This window comes from Muntiacus reevesi, chromosome 16 (genome assembly GCF_963930625.1).
Source record: "Muntiacus reevesi chromosome 16, mMunRee1.1, whole genome shotgun sequence".
In the NCBI taxonomy this organism is placed as follows: Eukaryota; Metazoa; Chordata; class Mammalia; order Artiodactyla; family Cervidae; genus Muntiacus; species Muntiacus reevesi.
In genome coordinates this window covers 13783532-13802520 of record NC_089264.1, presented here as the reverse complement: position 1 = coordinate 13802520, position 18989 = coordinate 13783532, and the positions used below count along the sequence as shown (strand labels likewise).

At 36.8% G+C, this 18989-nt stretch overlaps 1 long non-coding RNA gene across 1 annotated transcript in view; it reads right to left on the bottom strand.

Moving 5' to 3' along the window:
- LOC136148082 (uncharacterized) overlaps positions 1-18989 on the bottom strand; it is a 428573-nt gene that overhangs the window by 51217 nt on the left and 358367 nt on the right. The window contains exon 2 of the long non-coding RNA XR_010659435.1: positions 10963-11031. This is a non-coding gene — a long non-coding RNA (uncharacterized lncRNA). The remainder of the gene's footprint in view (positions 1-10962; positions 11032-18989) is intronic.

Here is an 18989-nt window from a genome sequence, read left to right as displayed (position 1 = left end):
CTCTGGTTGCCAAGGAGAAATTAGGTGAAAGCAAAGACAGCTTGAGTCCACAATCCATTTCAAGGATTAGAGCATTTATTAGTACGTTAATAAAGGGGAGAAGTATTAGGCATGTAAGAACACATAAAACTTGATTAAAGTACCTCCACTCACTTTGGTGAGAAAAAAAGTAGAATAATAATAATTTAAAATATAATTATACAGAAATTGTGCTAAGAAACTTCTGGATTCAGTGCTGAACTATAAATATTTTCTTTGGGTCTCCATTTTGAGTGAACAGAACTAAACCAAAAGGTAAAATGCCATATTTGAAATTTTCCTTTTTTAATAACGTACACAAAATTTGCAATAGAAAAATAAGTTTTACAAGGTCTTAAGACTAAAGAGAAATTATGCAAATGTGTTTTAATTCCAGAATATCAAAATATCTCCAAATAACCAACATAAAAATAAGATAAAATTAAGAAAGCCTTTTTTTTTAACAGTATAGTCAGTTAATGGTCATTATTTGCTACCTCTTCTATTAATATTTCAATTAATGCTGTGCTCTGTTAAAAGAAAAAAAAGAGGAAAAACTACACTCTTCATTTTTAGCAATTTAGCATTTATTTGGGTAAGCAACTCTCATGCCTATGAAAAAATCTAAGATTCAATTAAAAGGAAAATGAAAATATGTAGAAATTAGCCACTTAGTCTCTTCTTTCCTGTTAAGTAACAGGTATTAAATGACTTAGGATTATGAGTCTCACTTTTCACAGTAGATATTTTTTAAAATACTTGCATAAATTTATCTAAATTGAATAATATTTTCAAAGCAGGAGATGTGATTTAACAACCCAAAACACTCAAATTAGTCTTTCTAAAATTTGACAATATTTTAAATAAGAAATAATTACTCCTGATTATATGATTTTCTCATTATCAGAGAAATGCAAATCAAAACCTCAACGAGGTACCATTACACACCAGTCAGGATGGCTGCTATCCAAAAGTCTACAAGCAATAAATGCTGGAGACGGTGTGGAGAAAAGGGAACCCTCTTACACTATTGGTGGGAATGCAAACTAGTACAGCCACTATGGAGAACAGTGTGGAGATTCCTTCAAAAACTGGAAATAGAACTGCCATATGACCCAGCAATCCCACTCCTGGGCATACACACTGAGGAAACTAGATCTGAAAGAGACACGTGCACCCCAATGTTCATCGCAGCACTGTTTATAATTGCCTGATTATATGATTTTTAAATTTTGATTTTTATCAGTTTCTTAGTACATATAATTAAATGTAAATATGTTAAATATTTAATCTGTATGTGCTTGAAAATAGAATTGTTTTATTATTGTAAGTTTAAAACATGATCATATTTACCCATTTGATAAATTCCATTAAAGTTATACAATAAACTGTTGATAAAGGAAACCATCAATTCAATGACACAATTCTGATTTTTAACACTCCACGGACTTCATAATGCTCTCTTTAATCTGTATTTTTAGTTTTATTGTCAAAAACCACAGGTGAATCAACTTTTATATGTAAATATAATTGTCACAACTGCATAATTATAAATAATAATAATTATTATGGTATCTCATTATTGTGTACTTTGTATTATTAGTTATATAACATAGTACTTACCAACTATCCTAGTACCTACGCTGGTTTATCAGTCATAAAATTGATTATAGTTCCAATTTATCAAGGATTAAAAGTTTTTTCCCAAAAAGGATGAATGAAAATATGAAGCCTAAGTAAGTCCCTACAGACTACTTCTAGAATATGTGTTTTTCCTATAAGCAAGCTTTAACCATGTAAGAGATAAAATATAGCACCTCTGTTTCCTATCTAGATAATGCAAGTTGTCCTACATATATTCTGACTGGTTTTCACAGTTGATTTTTTAATTATACCACCAGTTCTCCAGACTCTATACTAACATGTATTGGCAGAGGTGATCGAAACCCATACCTGGGTTTCCCATGAGGAAAGGAGGTGACTCAGCTCTATAAATACAGAGTCTGGGAGGTGAAAGATCATCTAACATAGCAGTTTTCAAAATGTAATGTCATACTAATCACCTGTTTTGTTATTCAGTCGCTCAATTGTGTCCAACTCTTTGTGATTTCATGGACTGCAGCACACCAGGCGTCCCTGTCCTTAACTATCTCCCTGAGTTTGCTCACACTCACATCCATTGGGCCAATGATACCATCCAACCATCTCATCCCCTGTCTCCCACTTCTCTTCCTGCCCTCAAGAATTCCCAGCATCAGGGTCTTTCCAATGAGCTGGCAGATGTTTTTCTGGAATTCCCTTCCTTTTTTTCTCTGATCTTATGGATGTTGGCAATTTGATCTCTGGTTCCTCTACCTTTTAGAAACCCAGCTGTTACATCTGAAAGCTTTCAGTTCATGTACTTTTGAAGCCTCGCCTGAAGAATTTTGAGCATTGTCCTACTAGCATGTGAAATAAGCACGATTGTGCTTTAATTAAACATTCTCTAGCATTGCCGTTCTTTGGGATTGGCATGAAAACTGACCTTCTCCAGTCCTGTGTCCACTGCAGAGTTTTCCAAATTTACTGGTATATTGAGTGTAGAACTTTAACAACATCATCTTTTAGAATTTGAAATAGCTCAGCTGGAATTCCATGATCTCCACCAGCTTTGTTCATAGTGATGCTTTCTAAGGACCACTTGAGTTCACAGTACAGGATATCTGGCTCTAGGTGAGCGACCTCACCACTGCAGTTATCTGGCTCATTAAGATCTTTTTTTACATGGTTTTTCTGTGTATTAATTTCATGGCTGCAGTCACCATCTGCAGTGATTTTGGAGCCCCCAAAAATAAAGTCTCTCACTGTTTCCATTGTTTTCCTATCTATTTGACATGAAGTGATGAGACTGCATATCATGGTGTTAGTTCTGAATGTTGAGTTTTAAGGCAGCTTTTTCACTCTCCTCTTTCACTTTCATCAAGAGGCTCTTTAGTTCTTTGCTTTTTGCCATAAGGGTGGTGTCATCTGTGTATCTGAAGTTATGGATATTTCTCCCTGCAATCTTGACTCCAGCTTGTGCTTCATTCAGCCCAGCATTTTGCATGGTGTGCTCTGCATATAAGTTAAATAAGCAGGGTGATAGTATACAGCCTTAACATACTCGTTTCCTGATTTGAAACCAGTCTGTTGTTCCATGTCTGGTTCTAACTGCATACAGATTTCTCAGGGGGCAGATGAGGTGGTCTGGTATTCCCATCTGTTTAAGAATTTGCCACAGTTTATTGTGATACACATAGTCAAAGGCTTTAGTTTAGTCAATAAAGTAGAAGTAGATGTTTTTCTGGAACTCTCTTGCTTTATCAAGGATCCACTGGATGTCGGCAATTTGATCTCTGATTCTTCTGTCTTTTCTAAAACCAGCTTGAACATCTGGAAGTTCATGGTTCATGTACTCTTGAAGCCTGGCTTGGATAATTTTGAGCATTACTTTACTATCATGTGAAATGAGTGCAATCATGCAGTTGTTTGAGCATTCTTTGTCATTGCCTTTCTTTGGGATTGGAATGAAAACTGACTTTTCCAGTCCTGTGGCCACTGCAGAGTTTTCCAAATTTGCTGGCATATTGCGTGCAGCACTTTCACAGCATCATCTTTTAGGATTTGAAATAGCTCAACTGGAATTCCATCACCTCCACTAACTTTGTTTGTAGTGATGCTTCCTAAGGCTCACTTGACTTCACATTCCAGGATGCCTGGCTCTAGGTGAGTGATCACACCATTGTGGTTATCTGGGTCATAAAGATCTTTTTTGTACAGTTCTTCTGTGTATTCTTGCCACCTCTTCTTAATATCTTCTGCTTCTGTTAGGTCCATACCATTTCTGTCCTTTATTGTGTCCATCTTTGCATGAAATGTTCCCTTGGTATCTCTAATTTTCTTCAAGAGATCTCTAGTCTTCCCAATTCTATTGCTGTCCTCTATATCTTTGCATTGTTCACTTAAGGCATTCCTATCTCTCCTTGCTCTTCTTTGGAACTCTGCATTCAGATGGATTATCTATCCCTTTCTCCTTTGCCTTTCACTTCTCTTCTTTTCTCAGCTATTTGTAAGGCCTCCTCAGACAACCATTTTGCCTTCTTGCATTTCTTTTTCTTGAGGATGGTTTTGGTCACTGCCTGCTGTGCAATGTTACAAACCTCCATCCATAATTCTTCAGACACTCTATCAGATCTAATCCCTTGAATCTATTTGCCACTTTCACTGTATAATCATAAGGGATTTAATTGAGGTCATACCTGAATGGCCTAGTGGTTTTCCCTACTTTCCTCAACTTAAGTCTGAATTTGGCAATAAGGAATTCATGATCTGAGCCACAGTCAGCTCCTGGTCTTGTTTTCACTGACTGTATAGAGCTTCTCCATCTTTGGCTGCAAAGAATATAATCAATCTGATTTTGGTATTGACAGTCTAGTGATATCCATACGTAGAGTCATCTCTTGTGTTTTTGGAAGAGGGTTTTTGCCATGACTAGTGTATTCTCTTGGCAAAATACTGTTAGCCTTTTCCCTGCTTCATTTTGTACTGAAATGCCAAATTTGCCTGTTAATCCAAGTACCTCCTGACGTCTTACTTTTGCATTCCAATCCCCTATGATGAAAGGGACATCTTTTTAGTGTTATTTCTAGAGGGTTGTAGGTCTTCCTAAAATTGTTCAACTTCAGCTTCTTCAGTATTAGTGGTTGGGGCGTAGAGTTGGAGTATTGTGATGTTGTATGGCGTGCCTTGGAATTGAGCTGAGATAATCGTTTTTGAGACTGCAACCAAGTACTGCATTTCAGACTCTTGTTGACAAGAGGGCTACTGCATTTCTTCTAAGGTATTCTTGCCCACAGTAGTAGATATAATGTTCATCTAAATTAAATTCACCTATTCCCATAGATTTTAGTTCACTGATTCCTAAAATGTTGGTGTCACTCTTGCTATTTCCTCTTTGACCACTTCCAGTCCACCTCAATTCATGGACAGAACATTCCACGTTCTTATTTAATATTATTCTTTCCAATTTTATTAGATTTTACTTCCATCACCAGTCACATCCACAACCGGGTGTCATTTCTGCTTTGGCTCTGCCTCTTCGTATTTCTGGAGCGCTCTCCGCTTTTCCCAGTGGCATATTGGACACCTACTGACCTGGGCGTTCATCTTTCAGTGTCCTATCTTTTGCCTTTTTATACTGTTCATGGGGTTCCCAAGGCAAGAATGCTGAAGTGGTTTGTCATTCCTTTATACAGTGACCGACCATGTTTTGTCAGAACTCTCTTCATGACCCTTCTGTCTTGGGTGGACCTGTACAGCATGGCTCCTAGTTTCATTGAGTTACACAAGGCTGTGGCCCATGTGATCATTTTGGTTCGTTTTCTGTGACTGTGGTTTTCATTCTGTCTGCCCTCCGATGGATGAGAATAAGAGGCTTGTGCAAGCTTCCTGATGGGAGGGACTGTTTGTGGGGAAAACTGGGTCTTGCATTAGTGGCCATGCTCAGTAATACTTTAATTCAGTTTTCTGCTGATGGGTAGGACTAATTATCTGGACAACTGACAAAAATGTGGATTCTGATTCAGTGGGTCTGATTGGAGCTCAAGATTCTGCACTTTTAACACGTTCCCAGGTAACACAGATGCTAATGGTTCATTGACTATATTTTGTGCATAATCATTTTATTTTACAAATGAGAGGAACTAAGAAACCTGAGTCCTGGATAGGATATTTTAGAAATGGGCTTGGTACTTTGATATATATTAGTCCAAAATAATGAAAAACTACATTGCGCAGTGATCCTACTGAATAGCTATATGTGTTGAATGTATTTTCATCAGCCACAACACCAACCACAAGGTTTTTTCTGTAGTGGAGTTTATGGAATAAATATTCCCTGAAGGGACTAAGCATTAGAAATTTTGTGTTTGATTTCTTTTACTAAGTATCTATAATTCATTCTCCCAAACAACTTCTCTTTCAGTTCTTCATATCACTAATGGCAGCTATCCACACAGACTTAAAGTCATTCATTACATAGTCCTGTTCCCAGATACCTAATATATGAAACTTTAAGGATACAAGATTAATACACAGAAATTTGCAACTTTTCTATATACTACTTGTGGAAAATTCTGAAAGAGATGGGAATACCAGACCACCTGACCTGCCTCTTGAGAAACCTGTATGCAGGTCAGGAAGCAATAGTTTGAACTGGACATGGAACAACAGACTAGTTCCAAATAGGAAAAGGAGTCCATCAAGGCTGTATATTGTCAGCCTGCTTATTTAACTTATATGCAGAGTACATCATGAAAAATGTTGGGTTGGAAGAAGCACAAGCTGGAATCAAGATTGCCAGGAGAAATATCAATAACCTCAGATATGCAGATGACACCACCCTTATGGCAGAAAGTGAAGATGAACTAAAAAGCCTCTTGATGAAAGTGAAAGAGGAGAGTGAAAAAGTTGGCTTAAAGCTCAACATTCAGAAAACTAAGATCATGGCATCTGATTCCATCACTTCATGGGAAATAGATAGGGAGGCAGTGGAAACACTGTCAGACTTTTTTGGGGGAGCTCCAAAATCACTGCAGATGGTGATTGCAACCATGAAATTAAAAGATGCTTACTCCTTGGAAGGAAAGTTATGACCAACCTAGATAGCATATTAAAGAGCAGAGACATTACTTTGCCAACAAAGGTCCATCTGGTTAAGGCTATGGTTTTTCCAGTGGTCATGTATGGGTGTGAGAGTTGGACTATCAACAAAGTTGAGCGCTGAAAAATCGATGCTTTTGAACTGTGGTGTTGGAGAAGACTCTTGAGAGTCCCTTGGACTGCAAGGAGATCCAACCAGTCTATCCTAAAGCAGATCAGTCCTGGGTGTTCATTAGAAGGACTGATGCTGAAGCTGAACTCCAATACTTTGGCCATCTCATGCGAAGAGTTGACTCGTTGGAAAAGACCATGATGCTGGGAGGGATTGGGGGCAGGAGGAGAAGGGGATGACAGAGGATGAGATGGTTGGATGGCATCACCGACTCGATGGGCATGAGTTTGAGTAAACTCCAGAGTTTATGATGGACAGGTAGGCCTGGCATGCTGAGATTCATTGGGTGGAAAAGAGTCAGAAACGACTGAGCAACTGAACTGAACTGAACTGAATGAACTATCAGAAAGAATAAAATATCTAGGAATAAAGTTAAACAAGAAGATAAATGATGAAAAAATTTAAGATGATACAAAGAAGTGGAAAGATACCCCTTGATCTTGGAATGGAAGAATTAATATTCCTAAAATGTTAATACTACACAAAGCAATCTACAAATTTAGTGCAATCTCTATCAAAATACCAATGAGATTCTTTTCACAAAACTATAATAAATCATCCTAAAATCTATATGGAGCCAAAAAAAGACACCAAATTGCTAAATCAGTCTTACAGAAAAAAAAGAACAAAGCTGGAATATCACACTCTAACTTCAGACTATACTACAAAGCCATGATAATTAAAACATCATGATACTGGCACAAGAACAGATACATAGATCAATGGAATAGAATAGAGAGTTCAGAAATAAAACCATGCACCTATAGTCAATTACTCTATGACAAAGGAGGCAAGAATATATAATAGAAGAAAGACAGTCCAAGATAATCTAAGACTTATCCCTTTTTGTATTTTCCACTTTTCTCTTAACATTTCATCTACACTTCCAGGCTTCAACTGAATTTAGTCATAGTCACATGGACAAATGTATGTAAATTCGCAGCCTGAAATTACCCCATACTATCCTGTATGGACTCTCTTTCCCTAATATGCAGAGGGTCCAAGAGTCTGCTGAGGTCCTAGGGAGGGGATTATTGTACAGTGAGTTGAAAGGTGGATGGATTTCCAGCTTACCACATGGTGGGAAGTAAACCCTTGCAAACTTCTCCCCTCACCCTTTAGACAATGAGGTAGGTAGGAATGAAACTCTATTGAGTTAAGCCTATGAAATTTAGAATTTGTTTATTATAATACTTAGACTGCCCCAAAGAACTAAATTGTGTTCATCTTCTACTGACACCAAAAAATATATTGAAATAACAGCAAGTGAAAAGGAAAAGATAAACCAAAAGGACAAAGATGACTATAGGCAGCTGTGTGCCCCTTGCTCAGTTTTATCTGACTCTTTGAGACCCCATGGACTGTATCCCACCAGGATCCTCTGTCCATGGGATTTCCCAGGCAAGAATATTGGAGTGGGCTGCTGCTTCTAGCCCAGGGGATCTTCCCGACCCAGGGATCAAACCCATAACTCGTACATTGCAGGCTGAATCTTTACTACTGAGCCACATGGGAAACCCTTACCTGAGCCATGTGCTCACTTAGTCGTGTCTGATTATTCACGTCCCCATGGAATATAGGCAGATAAATACTCAATTCATTATTCTGAAGCTGAAAAGTAGACGTAGGAGAGGTAATTTACAAAAGCAGAGTAGACAAAGCTGCGATTTAAATAGATGGGAATAATAAGGAGAAGTCGAGCCAATCTACTTTGAACTAAGGCTTAGTTCTTGAAGGAACTAAACAAAGTAAAAGGCAAGAGTTAGCTAGGAGTTCAAAAGAGGAGGGAAAGTTAGATTGCAGATCTCAGTCCCCACTGTTATTAATGTTCCACACCTTGGAAAATACCATGACCTTACTTGCTGGAAAAATTGAACTAGTGACATACAGGGGACAGTGGAGGGGAGGAGTCAGGTGCCAGAATAAAATCAATCAATCAGAACAAAAACAATGAGATTAAATAAAATCTGCAGATGAGCAATGAAGTTTCTTAGCTTCCTCACGTCCTGCTACTCCCAGAACACTGATGTCAAGCATATAACTCTCATACAAGAGAGTGCTGGATTCTTCACTAGATGAACAAAATAAGAAAGAAAAAAACCCAAAACCTAGATGAATACTAATATTTGGCCTCATTTTGTGAAAATTCTAGAATCTCTTCTAGAATGCCTTTAGAATTAAGTGCTCACTGCCACCACTACCACCACAGACGTGCACCAATTATTTTCATCATCTTTTAAGGTCATCCCCTCAAAGGTAAAGGATTGTCAGGATTTTAAGGAAATCCTCCAGGGTCAAACACAAAGACTAAAACAAACGGAAATGAAAAGCAAAAACAATTTTACATGAAATAAAGACAATGCAAGTGGCAAAAAAAAAAAAAATCATCATCATAGTTAATATTGTCAGATAAGTAAGAAACAATACTGCATCTGTGACCTAGAAATAGGATGTTGGGAACAAAGTCAGAGAACAAAGTGAGCTTCTACATATCTAAAATAGAAATTAGGGGTAGGGGAGTGGGAGGCATAAACTACTGGCTGTAAGATAGGCTCATGAATGTATTGCACAAGACAGAGAATAGAGACAATATTTTGTAGTAATTACAATTTTTAACTTAATAGAATTTTGAAGTTATAAGATAAAGAAACTCTAGGGAGTTAAGCAAAATAAAAAGATAGAGGGTTGGAGGGGAAAGATAGAAGAATTGATCAAGTCAAAAAAGCCATTATACTAACCAATAGAAATTTCAGAAATTAGGAAAAATGAAAATCAAAATGCAAAAGTTACACAAGAAAATGTAAAAAAGAAAAGAACTGAAAATCATGTTTCAAGATGGAGGGGACACCTGTATACCTATGGCTGATTCATATTGATGCATGGCAAAAACCATCATAATACTGTAAAGCAATTATCCTCCAATTAAAAAGAAAATTAGATATTTGCACTGAATGGCTTCCAGTTCCAAAGGGAAAAAAATTATTTTTAAACCTAAAATTTTGTATCTGCTGTGCTGAATTCAAAACATGATTTTTAAGACCTTGAGTATGCTAATGCTATGAGGAAGCCAAGAAGACGTTCATGGAGAGGTTGCATGTAGGCACACCAGTCTGTATTCTCAGTTGAACTCAACCTAGTACCAGTTCCGTGAATAATGCAGCCCCAAATGATCACAGCATGGCCATCTGACTCTTTCCCAGCTGTTTAAGTCTTCCCAGGTCAAGTCCTAGACATTGTGGAGCTGAGACACACCATATTTTCTGTGCCCTGTCCAAACTACTAACTCACAAAATTTGTAAACATAATAAAATGGTCATTGTGTTGTGCCAGTAGATTTCAAGACATTGTGTTATACAGTAAAGTATAACTAGAATACCATCTGGGTTGTCAACTGAATGTTGACATTTTCAGACAGGGACAGATTCAGAACATGCACCTCCAAAATGTTATTTCTTGGGAACTACTATCTGGTGTATGTTAGCATTATGATGTGTCAGCCAAGAAAGAGAGAAACATCAGATCCAGAAAGCAAGGAATCCAGCACTAGAAAGAGGAATGAGGGGCCCTGGAATTATGAACTCTGCCCCAGAACTTCAGAGAAAAAGATCAAGCTTTTCAAGAGCATGGAGTGTTCATAGAAACCTAACACATTAAACAAAGTGATTATTAACCACAGGGGGGAAGATGTTAGAGAAAAGAGGAAAATACAAAAAGGGCCAAGTCTTAGACTACCAAAATGTTAAGTCAATAGGTCATGTCTAAAATTGATTTATTAAGTAATGGGTAATAATATTATACGGATACAGATATAAAACAAGAAGAAGCAGATTTAAAATATTTGTCCATGGCAGAAGGAAAGAAGAGTATAGAAGGAATGGAGCAGGGATTATTCTGTTTGTAATAAAGTCTTCTAGTACTCTGTTCAGTTCTCCTTGGATAACAAATAACCAGACATATGCAATGTGTACAGAAATCTTCATCAAGCAAGATGAGTAAGTAAACTTGGTGTGGTAAACAGGGGAATCATTTTCCTGCCAAGCAGACATGATTTGCATTCAGCCTCCTCTACTTAATGCATTAGGTAAATTACTTACTTTAGTCTTTCTTAGCCTCAGTTTCCACGTGGAAAATGCAAGGATAATAATATGTTCTTCACAGTGTTGCTGTCAGAAATAAATGAGATAACAACTGTAAAGTAATTAGATCATAGCCAAGTCTTAATACATGTGAGTTCACCTTCTCCCTTCCTTTTGTATTTGCAACTATCTGAATAACTACATAAATATCTTTGGAGTCCTTAAGAACACACATCAAAACTACTTTAAATGTACAATTTAAATACCTGCGAGTCATAAGGCTAACGCTAAAATATATGCAATTTAACGATCTGATATTAAATTCATCCAGTGAAGGTTACTATCTAATATATTACAACAGACTTTGACATTCACAAAACATAGTGCATTGAATAGAATGACCAGAAATAAAATACTTGAAGTATAGCTGATTTACAGTGTTGTACCAATCTCAGCTGTATAGCAAAGTGACTCAATTATACACATATATACATTTTTTATATTCTTTTCCATTAGAGTTTATCTCAGGATATTCAATCCGTGTACTATACATTAGGACCTGTGGTTTATCCATTCTAGAAATTAACTATTTTTATTTTTGTTCTCAAAACTTTCACTGAAAGAGTTGCCCAAATCACCTAAGTTTTCAGGATTCAGATGGTCTTTTCACATTGAATGAAAGAGGAATAATAACACTGGTTACCCACTGCAACTGTAAAAATGAATTATTATCTGAGTGAAGTTCATTGACTTCTTGGAAGAGAGTACTGCAACAAAAACAAAGTGCTTTTAATTTAGTGGAAGACGTCATGTATCCACTGTTTACACAGGCTCTTTCTTCTCAGAGAGACTTTCACCTCCCCTTTTGTAAGTGTTAATGCTGTCTTGAATTAAAGAAACCCTGGGAAAAATGACTTTTTCTTCTCAAATACATTTCTTTTATGATAGACTGGAGTGCAAATTACTAGTATTTGTCTTTGTGTATGAAACTGTACCTGGGTAGCTAAGATGAGACAACAAAGCAATGAAGTCTAAGCCATCTTTTGGTTTGAGCACCAGCATTTCTGGTTCAGCAGGTCTGTGATGGAGCTTGAGAGTCTACATAACTTCCAGAGGATACCAATTCAGTTGGTCTTTAAACCACATTCTGAGTAGCAAGGATTAAAAGATTGTGCCACCACACTAATGCAGTGTGGGGCTTGTAAATAAATATCACTCATTGTGCTAAACATTAACCACTCTTCTATGTCCATGCCGAGAATTACAGCCGTGGTCCCTGATCTGAGAAAGGCAGTGCCTTCTGGTCTAAAACAGCAGGCGGAGAGTGAGCTGAGCCTGCAAAGGCACCCTCTGCTCTGGTTATTTAATGCCTTGCTGAATTCAGTCATGCTCTCTTCATCCTCCATTACCCTCATTAGTCCTGTTCAGTTAGTGCTCAGTGGTGATCTGTATCTTGGTCAAGACAATTGTTGCTGATTAACTATAATTACTAGTAATGGGGCCAGTGTGCTTTCAGAGACTAATTCCCTCAGCTCATCCACGCATTGTTCTGCCATAAAAGGTCCCAAACTGCTAGTCATTTACTTGCCTATTATTTGAACCAACAACAAGTTGCTTCATGTGTGGGCTTTTAAACATTGCCCCAATATCCTGAGCCTAACTTTTACCTTGCCTTTTCTTTCTTCCTTTTTTTTTCTTTTACGTTTTTAGAATAAGTGAATGACAAATCATAAAAAAAAAATGTAGCTAGTGCTTACCTAAATTTCTAGAAGCAACACAAACAAAAACATAATTAAAGGTACATTAAAATATTGTTTAACATTTGGAAAGACTGTCCATTTTTAACATTAAAGATGTTAAGTAAATAACAGTCTGCTACCACAGTAATCTATTAACAATTTGTTAAATTGAACAGCATTTATTTTACTAACCTGGTGACCAATAGATATGATTATTTTCTTAAAATATTTTGAAGTTTATTTATGTAATAAATGTAGTGCATAAAGCTTTAGATGTATAATTTATTACTTTTTGATAGCAATTCTATGTATTACACACACAACACTATATATGAAATGCTTTTGTTTTTAATCATTTTATAACTTTCCTTTTTATTGAGATACTAGGCATGGATATTTGTCATTTGAAACAGAAATCTAAGGAGTATTTAAGTATAACTTTGACAATGATATTATTTAAGAAAAAGCATGGCAACTCTTTTTTCTGCAAATACAACATTCAAGTTAGCTGTTCAGAAAACCAATATGAAACAGACAAGTCTTGGAAAATATCCAAGAATATGTAGTTATATCAAAAAGTCCTTAACATAAGGCATTTTTCACTTATGAGATAATTCTTAAGTAAAATATAGATATAGTAAAATATACATGGTAGAATAAGAGAAGCATCAGAAACTGACATTTGAGATAACCCTACTACTAAATGACTTCTGTGTTTCAATATTTTCATCTAAAAAATAAAGAAATTAATAAAAATTCCTCAAATAATTGTGAGGATTAAGTAAAAATATATGTGATAACACTTGCATTGTGAGATTTAGATAATTAAAGTTATATAATCTCCTAAAAAATTCTAGTTTGGTTAAAAATATAGTAAAATTCTTTGGTTATTACAGGCCCTGGAAAATCTTCACCCACTCCAGGTTGGGAATAAGAGTCTTGTTTTAGCATAACATTTAATACCTGACACTAGCCTTAGTCTAATCACATTCTCAATACATGTAATCATTGAAAGTGAAGTAGCTCAGTCATGTCCGACTCTTTGCGACCCCATGGACTGTACCCACCATGCTCCTCCATCCATGGGATTTTCCAGGCAAGAATACTGGAGTAGGTTGCCATTTCCTTCTCCAGGAGATCGTCCCAACCCAGGGATTGAGCCCAGATCTCCCGTATTGCAGGCAGACGCTTTACCCTCTGAGCCACCAGGGAAGATAATTAGATTCACACAAACTGAAAAGTAAAAGGGAAAGTTGCTCAGTCGTGTCCGACTCTTTGCGACCCCATGGACTGTGCATGGAATTCTCCAGGCCAGAATACTGGAGCGGGTAGCCTTTCCCTTCGCCAGGGGATCTTCCCAACCCAGGGATCGAAACCACGTCTCCCGTATTGCAGGCAGGAGCTATCAGGGAAGTGACAAATAAATTGTCTGAAGTGACAAACTGAGTGAAATGAAATGCCCTTTACAGTCAAATATTCTAACACGTTTATTTGTTATTTATTTGTATGTTTTTAAGCTCTGGGATAGCCTAGCAATTGTTTTGTATGTGCCTTTAGTACTTTTGATCCATAAGCTTTATTATCAGTTATTTAACCCATAAATTTTAAAACCTCTTCCTCTACTGCTCTAGTTTTTATTACCTATGAATTTTTAGCATTTTTGATTCACTTTTTCTGACCCTGATTCTAATCTTGCCCCTGACTCTTCTGTGCACTTATATGTATTTTTAACTGTAGTTGCAATTCCGGCTGTCAGAGTTATACAATCTGGTCCTAACATTCTAAAAAGTCTTTAGCATAAGACAGTTTTACATATGAATGGATTCTTAAGGTATAGACTTAATTACACATAGTAAAAGAATAACACCAGAAAGACTTTTTAAGTTAAAAAGATGAGATCTGGACTTCCTTTGAGTTACCATGGGTAAGAATTCACCTGCCAATGTGATGCCAATGATAACATCAATACATGTGATCCCAGGTCTGGGAAGATATCCCATGCCATGGAGCGACTAAGCCTGTTCACCACAACTACTGAGTCACGCCCTGCAGCTACTGAAGCCCGCGTGCCTAGAGAGCCTGTGCTCTGTAAGCAGAGAAGAAACTGCGATGAGAAGCTCATGCACTGCAACCAAGAGTCGTCTCCACTCACTGCACCTAGAGAAAAATCCACAGGCAGCAAGAAAGACCCAGTGCAACCAAAAATAAATAAGTTAATAAAAAAATTAAGAAGATGAGCTCTCTAAAAGCAATTGTAAAATTTGTAAGTCCTATTTAAGCACACAAAAAAATCTAAAAATTATACATGACACTTAAAAACATATAGAAATTTTCAAAACTACTTCCTAGCATACAGAAAGGAAATAATAATAATAATAATAAAAACAACAAACATGCAGAATTACTGGAACATATTTATTCCACTGTAAGTTCTCTTATTATAACATGACAATGATTGATGGTGATGCCACATCTTGGCACATGCTGGTCCTTGTAAATAAAACTAATATACTTTTTAAAAAGCTAATTTATTGATATGCCTTTTTTGACCTGTTGAAAACCTACCCATCTTTTGGTAAAGATCAATTGGCACTTGCCCTGAGAATGCATCATTGTTACTCATATAGCACCATGCAAACAAACCTATTTAAATATCTAACACGTTGCACTGTGGTTCTATGTCTACTAGTATAGCCACTTATGATAGAAACCTGTCTTACTAAAATTTTATAGGAGAATATTTTGCACACATTTGGACTCAATAAGTGTCTGCTGGATTAATTTGTATGAGAATACATTATTTTTCCTCGAAATTATCAAGGATTTTTATGTATACTGCTCTAAGTTCTATTTCCTCCCAAGTACTATTTCCTCCTAAGTACTAATGGTATATTTCTTTCATTTCTAAACTAGCATGATATCACCTTTTTTCACTGGCATGGCTTGCTCTACCACTATCAATGTCATATAACTTATGAGTAACTATCATTTTTGGTATTATATGCCTTAGCAAATATGATGAACAAGTAACATAAAGATTTGTACATGGTGTTTACCAGTATAGAGATTAGGACCCAGTCCATTTGCCATTCTATTTATTTTGCTCCAAAATTTACTTGGTGAAGAAGAAATAATTCTTGCTTAACTGTTAGATGATCTGATTTGCAGACTGAATTCTATAGCATAGTGAGTGTGAGACCTTAGCTAAGTTGCCTGGGTTTTCTGTGTATCAGTTTTGTTGTTGTTGTTCAGTCACTTAAGTTGTATCCAACTCTGTGATCCCATGGACTGTAGCATGCCAGGTTCCTCTGTCCTTCACTCTCTCCCAGAGTTGCTCAAATTCATGTCCATTGAATCAGTGATACCATCTAACCATCTCATCCTCTATCACCTCCTTCTCCTCTTACCCTCACTTTCCAAGCATCAAGTTCTTTTCCAATGAGTCAGCTCTTCGCATTAGGTGGACAAAATATTGGAGCTTCAGATTCAGCATCAGTCCTTCCAATGATTATTCAGGGTTAATTTCCTTTAGGAGTGACTGCTTTGATCTCCTTGCAGTCCAAGGGACTCTCAAGAGGTTTCCAGCACCATAGTTTGAAAGCATCAATTTTTCAGTGTCCAGCTTTCTTTATGGTCCAACTGTCACATCCATACATGACTAGTGAAAAAACCTAACTTTGACTATACATGTGGACCTTTGTTGGCAAAATGATATCTCTACTTTTTATGCTGTCTAGGTGGCTCAGTGGTGAAGAATCTGCCTGCCATTCAGGAGATGCAGAAAACATAGGTTTGATCCCTGGGTTGGGAAGATCTTCTGGAGGAGGAAAGGGTAACCCACTTCAGTACTCTCACCTGGAGAACTGCATGGAACCTGACAGGCTAGAGTCCATGGGGTTGCAAAGAGTCAGACATGACTGAACTGACTTAGCAATTAACAGCAGCAGCTAGGTTTGCCATAGTCTCAGTTTATCTGTTTATAAAATTGTCAACCCTAATATTACCAAGAATTTTCATGGACTTTAATTGCTCCACATCATATCTACAATATAGCAAAACCTCAAAGAATATGTTTAGTGAAAGAATAAACAAAAGAGCCTTGATAATTAGTGAAGTATGCTTATTTGCAGCAATGTTGGGGGAGATGGCATAGGAGTTGAGTCAATAAAGGACATAGAGATGTATATAGATAACAGTATAAGAGAAAATTAATTCAAATAATAAAATATATACAAAGTTACATGAAATATGGCTTAGTGGACCTTAAGGACTGCAGATAATAGAGAGGGTTAGTTAAAATGTCTGACCTGGAGGAGGTAGACTGGCTTCAGATTGTTAAGAACTTTGAATATTACACTTGGGAATCTACCTGTAGGTTTTAGGGAATTCAATAATAAAATTCAGGCAGGAGAACAACATGCACAAATATCAACGTTTAAGGGATTTCTCCTTGAATGAGAATACAGGAGAAAACAGACTAGAAAAGGAAGGAAATAATTAAAATATCTTAAGAGTTTACAAAATAAAAGATATTATTTAATAATTACTAAATCATATTAGTATAATTAATAAATTATCTGAGGAAAGAATTGTATCTCACTTGAAAAAGTGTCACAGACACTGAGAAACAGTGGGGCATTCACGCCAGTCAGCTGACTTCAGGGTCAGCATCCTTCCGCAGGGCTCATCACCTCCCTCAAGCCACGGGGACCAGCTTGGAGTCATTCACATCAATCTCTAAATCAACTGAAAATCAAGTCCTTGAATGGAGGCAGTGGCCATGGATACACACAAGGAAAAGACATTCAGGTAGCATTTGGTAAGTAAGTTCACTGGACTAGTTAGACATGGGGCTTAGAGAAAGGAGGAAATGAGAGTGATCCTTTCTCAAATGTGTGATTATTTAAAGATCTAAAAAAAAAAAAAATACAGGAGAATTTCTGAAAAAATATTACTAATTAGAGAAATAAAATAAGAGTTTTTAATATGCATATTTAGAACACTGTAATTGTATTTTCCAAGTTGTCATTAACTCAATGAAGAAATAAGACTGGTACTTAACTTCCATGGATTCATTTGGTTGGTACATGATAGAAAGTTCAAATACATACTACACATTTCTAAAGATTATATCAATGATTGTTATAGACCAAATTCTTGCCTCTCCCCACTACCAAATTCATATATTGAAACCCTAGTCCCCAAAGAGATTTTAGAGATAGGGCCTATAAGAAAGTGAAAAAGTTAAATGAGGTATAAGGTTGGAGTCCTAGTCCTATAGGGCTGGTGTCTTCATAAGAAAAGGTAAAAAAAAAAAAAAAAAAAAAACATCAGTTTCCTTTCTCTGCATATGGGATACAAAGAAAAGGCGGCCATCGACAAGTCAGGAAGATAGCCCTGACTAGCAATCAGCCATGTGCAGGCTTTCAGTCGTGTCTGACTCTTTGTGACCCCATGGACTGTAACCAGCCAGGCTCCTCTGTCCATGGGATTCTTCAGGCAAGAATACTGGAGTGAGTAGCCATTCCCTTCTCCAGAGGATCTTCCCAACCCAGGGATCAAACCCAGGTCTCTCGCAATGCAGGCAGATTCTTTACCATCTGAGTCACCAGGGGAATCCAAGAACACTGGAGTGGTAGTCTATCCCCTCTCCAGGGGATCTTCCCAACCCTGGAATCAAACCAGGGTCTCCTGGATTGCAGGTGGATTCTTTACCAGCTGAGCTACCAGGGAAACCCGGAAACCAACCATGCCGGTGCCCTATTCTTAGACTTCCAGCTTCAGAACTGTGAGAAAATAGATTTCTGTTGCTTAAGTCACTCAGCCTATGGTATTTTGTTATGACAGCTCAAGCTGACTAATACAATAATATTTTATTAATTAATTTGATAATATTTATCAAGTGACTTCTTTGGAGAACACTGTGTTATAAATCTGAATGAGACATTGTCTCTACCTTCACAAAATTTACAGAGAAACAAATGAAATTTTTTAATTGGGGGACTCGAAGTCCCCAAATCTGTAATACAGACTATCAAAAATAAATGTCAATGATGTCATTAACTGGCAAACTGATCTGGGAGCAATTCTAGACCTTGTGGGAATTTTTCATTGTCAGGCAATTACTGTATGGCAATCATACATTTCAGCACTTGATCCAAATTTAAGGAATTTCCAAAGTCTAGACAAGAAACTCAGTTTTTGCCTTTGAAGATTAAAAGAAACAATTATGACAAATGTACATGCAGGTCACAATATATCAACAGATTATATAGTGACATATACACAAAAGTGAACTTGTAGAAT